The 6,000-nt window shown below is 39.4% G+C and overlaps 1 protein-coding gene across 1 annotated transcript in view; it reads right to left on the bottom strand.

Annotated features, from left to right (window-relative positions):
* Positions 1-6,000, bottom strand: part of wscd2 (WSC domain containing 2) — a 56,118-nt gene that overhangs the window by 49,099 nt on the left and 1,019 nt on the right. The window lies entirely within an intron of this gene.

The raw sequence follows: 6,000 nt of genomic DNA, 5'->3' as shown, positions 1-6,000 counted from the left end.
AAAAATATATTTTGTGTATATTTTATTCAAATTTGTTGCTTTATCCATAGGACCTGGTTTGTCCCTATTCTCAAGAATCACTGGGTTACAAGTGAAGTTTGTGGTTAAAGCTGCAGTAGGTGCCTGAAGAAAACAGTTTTCCTCTAACATTACGTTGCGTTGTTTCTCTGCCATTAGCAAAGCTGCAGCAAACCCACAATCACGAGTGTGACTGACAGTGTTGAGACCTTCCTCCTGGTTGTTTCTGACTGGAACTGGTATATTTTCGCAAATGGGAGCAGGACCCATTTACTCAATGAGCTTGATTTTTTCACATTTTCTCTGTCTCATATTATCCTGTCAGGACATAGAGACAGCTCTAACAAATATGTAAAGAAAAAAAAAAACTTTTTATAAAAGTTACCTAGTGCAACTTTAAGGTGAAAAGCATAACGCTCACAGCTACACAGACCTTTTTGTCTTCCAAAGAGGCAGAGCTATGCATCCAAATTTTTCCTGTTTAAAGGCTTTTCTGTGTGCAGATTGGAACTCTGTTGATGCAGCAGGTAAGGAAAACAGAGCCCATCAGTTTAACACCCACAAAGACCTTTTTGTGATGCAGGGATCAGGTTGAACAGAGAACAAGGAGGTCTGCTACTCCAGGTGAGCAATTACAGAGGCGATGTGTTAATCCTGCTGACTGGCACTGTCTCAAGGTCGACTACAGACCCCAGAAAATGAGTCTTTTGTATTCACTTGTCCAACCCCCCCTTCTGATTTCTCATTTCCCAAAGCTTTCATACACTCTCCAGAGAGATTTAAGCACGACATTTAGAGAGCAGAGAGTCACTTTGAAGCTTTAGAGGGTAAATAGTTCAGGTCAGATGAAGGAGAGTCAGCTCTGACCTGACTGGTTCACAGACAAACAGTAAATGTCCTGAAACTCCTTCTATAGGAGAGATATTGTTTTTGTGAAAATATATTGTAACATTTATCACTTTAGTATCAAAATTAATGCTTTTAAATCAGACAGAAAAATCTACTCAACACATAGTATACAGCAGCTGTGTCCAAGATGCGGCCCATGGGCCATCTGTGGCACTCTGAATAATTTTGTGTGGCCAACAAACACAAGCCAAAAATGACACAAATTTACCCACAGGAGGGTAATGTTGATGGAAAGAGATCTATATTATTTCTTTCATATAGAAATGAGCTCAATTTCAGAAATTGTGTGGCTTTCTTAATGCTTTAAGAATACTTCTATAAAATTCTGAATAATTTGTTTGTTTTAATGAGACATATGTTCAGCTTATTGTTCAGTAGGTACAATTACAAAAAATCTGAAGTTCTACAACTAATCCTAGAGGAGGCAATTATATGACTGGGTGCTCTAATCCTATGGTTGAGGAGTCAATCCTATAGTTGTGTAAAATAAGCTTACATTGGTGCAGCTTATTTTAAACAGGAAACAACAATTATTTAACCAGGAAATGGAGGTAGGACAAGGTGCTTCGCCAATAATGCACTGAAAACAGAATAATTAAAGTAGCCATCTGTAAATCTGTGTAGACTGGAGATGTCCGGTTTGGTTTTGGTCCCTCTCAGACGACCTTTGAGAGCAGCTAATCTAGATTTTTACAAAGCAAAGGCATCAGAGTTACCTACTGCTGGTAACATATTAAAGACTCGAATCCTTTCAAATAAACATTACTTTAAATAATTACGATGTATCCCTTTAACTCTAGCAAAAGGTTTCTGTGACTGCCAAAAAGAAACACAAAATGGAAACTAATGGTTTATAAGTCAAAGATATTCTCAGTAGGATATCTGTCTCAGTCAGAGAAAAGCCAGAACGCAGGTTTTACTGTATTAAGCCTTCAAATTAAATCCTATAACAAAAAATAAACGAATGCCTTCTTAATGAAAATAAGATAAAAACTATGCAACAAGTCAACATGTTTTAATCACTGCAGGTATTTCCTATTTTTACCAAAGTAACAACAAAATACTAAAATTATTTCTATCAGCAAGCCCCAGATTAAAGTGAGGGATTAGGTTTCGGGGTTTCCAGTTCTTATCTGGTTTGTGTCCTCTGGTATTTCCTTGCCACCTGTTTAGGCAGGCATTATCCGAAAAGGTCTTACGGAAAACGTCTGGTGTTGGGGAATAATCCTATTATAAGATGAAAATCTGTTTGGGAGGTGCATGAATGCAGCAAAAAGGGTGACAAACTACTCAAATCTGTGTAACAGTTTAATGCTTTTCTGTCTTATGTATCTATTTATAATGGAAAAAGTAAAACACATTAATTTAGGGATAGCGTTTCCACAGCCAGACTCTGGAGACAAGTCCTCATTCCACTTACTTAATTACCCTAATTTTTGTTTGCTCATGTGGAAGATGGAGTTTCCCAGTCTTTTCTGTGGATCAGCCAAAGACAAAGTGGTAATCCTAGCCTTCAAACAGACATGCTGTTCAGGGGAAGCTATTAAGACAAAGGGTGCATAAGCTGAAATAGCAAAACACAAACTGCATGCAAAGCTGGAAAACTGCATTTATTCCATGGATGCGGTTTTGTTGATTGGACCAATAAAAACATTCTCTAGCAATCGCAGAGTTTTTCACAGTGACATTCACATTGATAGAGACTATACTGGTTGCTGCAGATTCCTGCCTGTCTGTAGTATCTAGAGTGGAAATATGCTAATGTTAGCCCAGCACTTCAATAAACTGCTCAGTAAAAACATGTCAATATAAACGACCAAGATGTGTGAAAAATAGCACAGATTTCCAAACCCAAATTAACATTTTTCTTCCTCATCCGGACCTGGAAGGCAAACGGCAACAAACAAGACCGGTGTTCTGTAAAGAGCCAGAAACTTTCAAGATGACTTTGGCAAAGGCATCAGGGTTTTTAATGCTAAGCTATTTCAGTAAGAGCTCTAATAAGGATCTTGACATTCTTTCTTCGCAGTGGTATATCAAGAATCAGTCCACCCATCCAACCCACGCACAGTTTCTGCTGCATGGCCATCATTTTTACTGTAATGACCAGCAAAAGTTATGCACACTGTAATTTCTGTCAGTTCCCCCCAGTGATCGTCAAAAGATCGGCGGGCCACTGGACATGATTCACCACACGTCCCTGAGAGGACGGCCGAGAGGGATCCAGAACTAAGTGGTGGAGGATTTCAAAGCCTTCCCGCTCTGCACTACGCCAATACACAACGGGCTCCATATCAGAGCCACTCTCAGGTTCTCCTCTGCAGCAAAAGCTAATCTCAAAAAATACAACATTACAAGGTGCAAAAAAATGCTTTTTCCCTCGAAGAATCTACTCTTTGTAGAGTATTTAAGATTCCTTTTTAATGCCAGAGGGGTTCTGGGGTTAAAAAAGCAGCTACCTTGACTCTGATTATTCTCTGCATCAACAACAGCAGTGGGAACAGCAGCATGCACTGAAACGAGTGAACAAACATGAGTTTCAGCTGTTGGCTTCTTCCCCCGATGTCTGTTCTTTGCTGCCTCAGGGAAGAGAAAGCTTTCAGGACATTACAGCAGCTGTTAGTAATAAGAAAATCCATGTGATGTATTTTTTATGACAGAGCCTTCACACGTTTCTCTTGAATAGCTGAAACCATATTCATACTAAAACATGACATAAATGCTCATTAGGTCTTTAAGGGATTAAGAATGGGTTTAGTTCATGGGATTGATCAGTTCAGCTCGTTCTGGATTTGGGATCTGTGAACCTGCTGTGGCCGCGTTCCCTCTGCCACAACAAGAGGTCTGTCAGGCTCCGTGCTTTTTATTTACTGTCACGACAAGTGCTGAAATAGCAGCAGCGTGAGCAATTAGTGTCAGTCATGAATTGATTTAACCACACTGTGATCAATCTAACGAACCACAAGGCTCCTCTTCTTCCTCCTCTTCAGCGCTTTCCAGTGAGAGGTGGCTCAATTCGGTGATGTATAATACAACAAGGTCACCGCAAACGAGGTTGGGACAGTGGAGATGCTCTCTTGGAATGATTACAATTGAATCGTCGTAGAATGATTTTGTTCTTTGTAAAGTTTTTTTCTGACAAATACTCAAATGCATGTTGCATTCTGCTGAGGTTGGCTCCACAACAAATGAAAGACTCGCTGTGTGAAACAGCATGCAGTGAGTCCTGAGGTGAAAATCTGAAAATAAACACGCATAAAGTCTCAGTTCTGCAAACAATCCCCACGACGCTGATTTCGTTCCAAAAAAATAAAAATAAACAGAAGGTGACAGCTGTCTATTCTACTTTTGTGTAGCTATATCAGCACCCTCCTGTGAGTGTCTTACTTCAGGTCATTTTAAAATAAGAGAGGCAGATATGGCATGTCCTGTCTGTACAGTTTGCACTTGTCAGTGCAACAAAAATATTATTATTGTCAACATACAGGAACATCTTAAAAAAAAAAAAACAAAAGAATACTGTGGGAAAGTGTGATTTTTCTTGCCACTCACCTCACAGAGTAAAACTCATTTTATATATAGACTCACCAAACTTAGATAAATCTGAGTTTTATGTGATATTATAATTTTTTGAGACAGTGAAGTTTGGGCTTTCTTTACCTACAAGCCATAATCATTAAATTTGCAACAACAACAACAAAAGAAAATCTGAAAAATTTCAAACTGTATGAAATGACTGTATCACTTTGTGACATGACTGCCAAGAAATATTGCACTTTTATGCAGTATTCTAGTTTTCTGGGATGAGCCTGTTTGTGTGTAAATTAATTAATGATGTAGAAGTGGTGCATTTGTTAGAGCTGCTGCCTTGCAGCAAGAAGAATCGGGTGCAAATCCCAGCTTTTTTTTTTTTGTGCATGTAATTTGTACATTTTCTCCTTGTTTTTTGGGGTTCACCCCGGGGAAAAGCAGATTCTTCTCACAGTCCAAGGACACTCATGTTCCACTCCACATCACCTTTAAATGTAAGCGTAAGAGGCCACAGTGGTCTGTCCTTCGTGTCTGCTGGCAACCAGTTCCAGTATATCCAACTGTTGCCGACTGGACAAAAATACACACACACTTTCTACATATTCTTTCTTTCTCGTTTTTTTTTTTTTTTGCATTTAATTTTGTAAAATATAACATACAATTTCAGGGGTCAGCAAGGCATGTTGCATTTTATCATGCAGTTGCAACAATTACTGTTACAAACAGCTGACAAAAAATAAAAAATAAAATTTTCAAATATACGGTTTTGGAGTCATGGAGCCACTGACGTAGCCCTTTCCCAACAATCTACTCATGTGGCCCATTGGGAAAATTTAGTGGCCAATTCTGTCCACCCCACAATCAATCATGAACTAGACTTGGAGGAATTTACACTTCTACTTTTGGGGCAGAGGCTCAGCCAGGACCTGGATGTAGCAGTTGCACCTTTTTTTCTTTTTTTTTTTTTTCTTTTTGTTTGTTTAATTAGCTACATCTGTACTCTTCAGATGTAAATAAATGGAGTTGCAAGTGTTTGCAGCTGTTAGCTTTTTGGGTCAGCAGCTGAAAGGTTCTGAAGCCTCACACTACAAAACAGGCTCGGCGCAGGTTGAACTCAGTCAGTGTGAATTGCAGCTGTGGTTAAAAATTAGCAGGAGGTCTCTAATGAAATTCCAGCATCTTCACACTTGGGGGCCCCGGGTGACAAAGGGGTCCAGTCTGTGGGCCACCAAGCATGCATTTGGTTTGACTTAGGCCTCTTCACAGGCCAGAAAACAAGTCAAACAAGATAAAGCAAAGACGTAGAAATAGCTGCCACAAACTAACAGAAATCTCTTTTATTGATATCAGTCGGCTAATGCCGCTCGGTGTAACTACTTGCAAACATGATCTGGAATCTAATTACTCGGAACAAAACAAGCAGTTGATTTCTTTCCCATTACACTAGGGCAGCATTAGCGCTGCAAACTAATATGTGGGTTTTGACGTTTTCCTCCACTTGTTTATTCCAGAAGTGTTCTTGTTCAATCAGGAACCAGCAGG

This window comes from Poecilia latipinna, unplaced genomic scaffold (assembly GCF_001443285.1).
Source record: "Poecilia latipinna isolate Pla-1442-1.1 unplaced genomic scaffold, P_latipinna-1.0 Scaffold79, whole genome shotgun sequence".
Taxonomy (NCBI): domain Eukaryota; kingdom Metazoa; phylum Chordata; class Actinopteri; order Cyprinodontiformes; family Poeciliidae; genus Poecilia; species Poecilia latipinna.
This window is presented reverse-complemented; position numbering and strand designations above follow the sequence as displayed.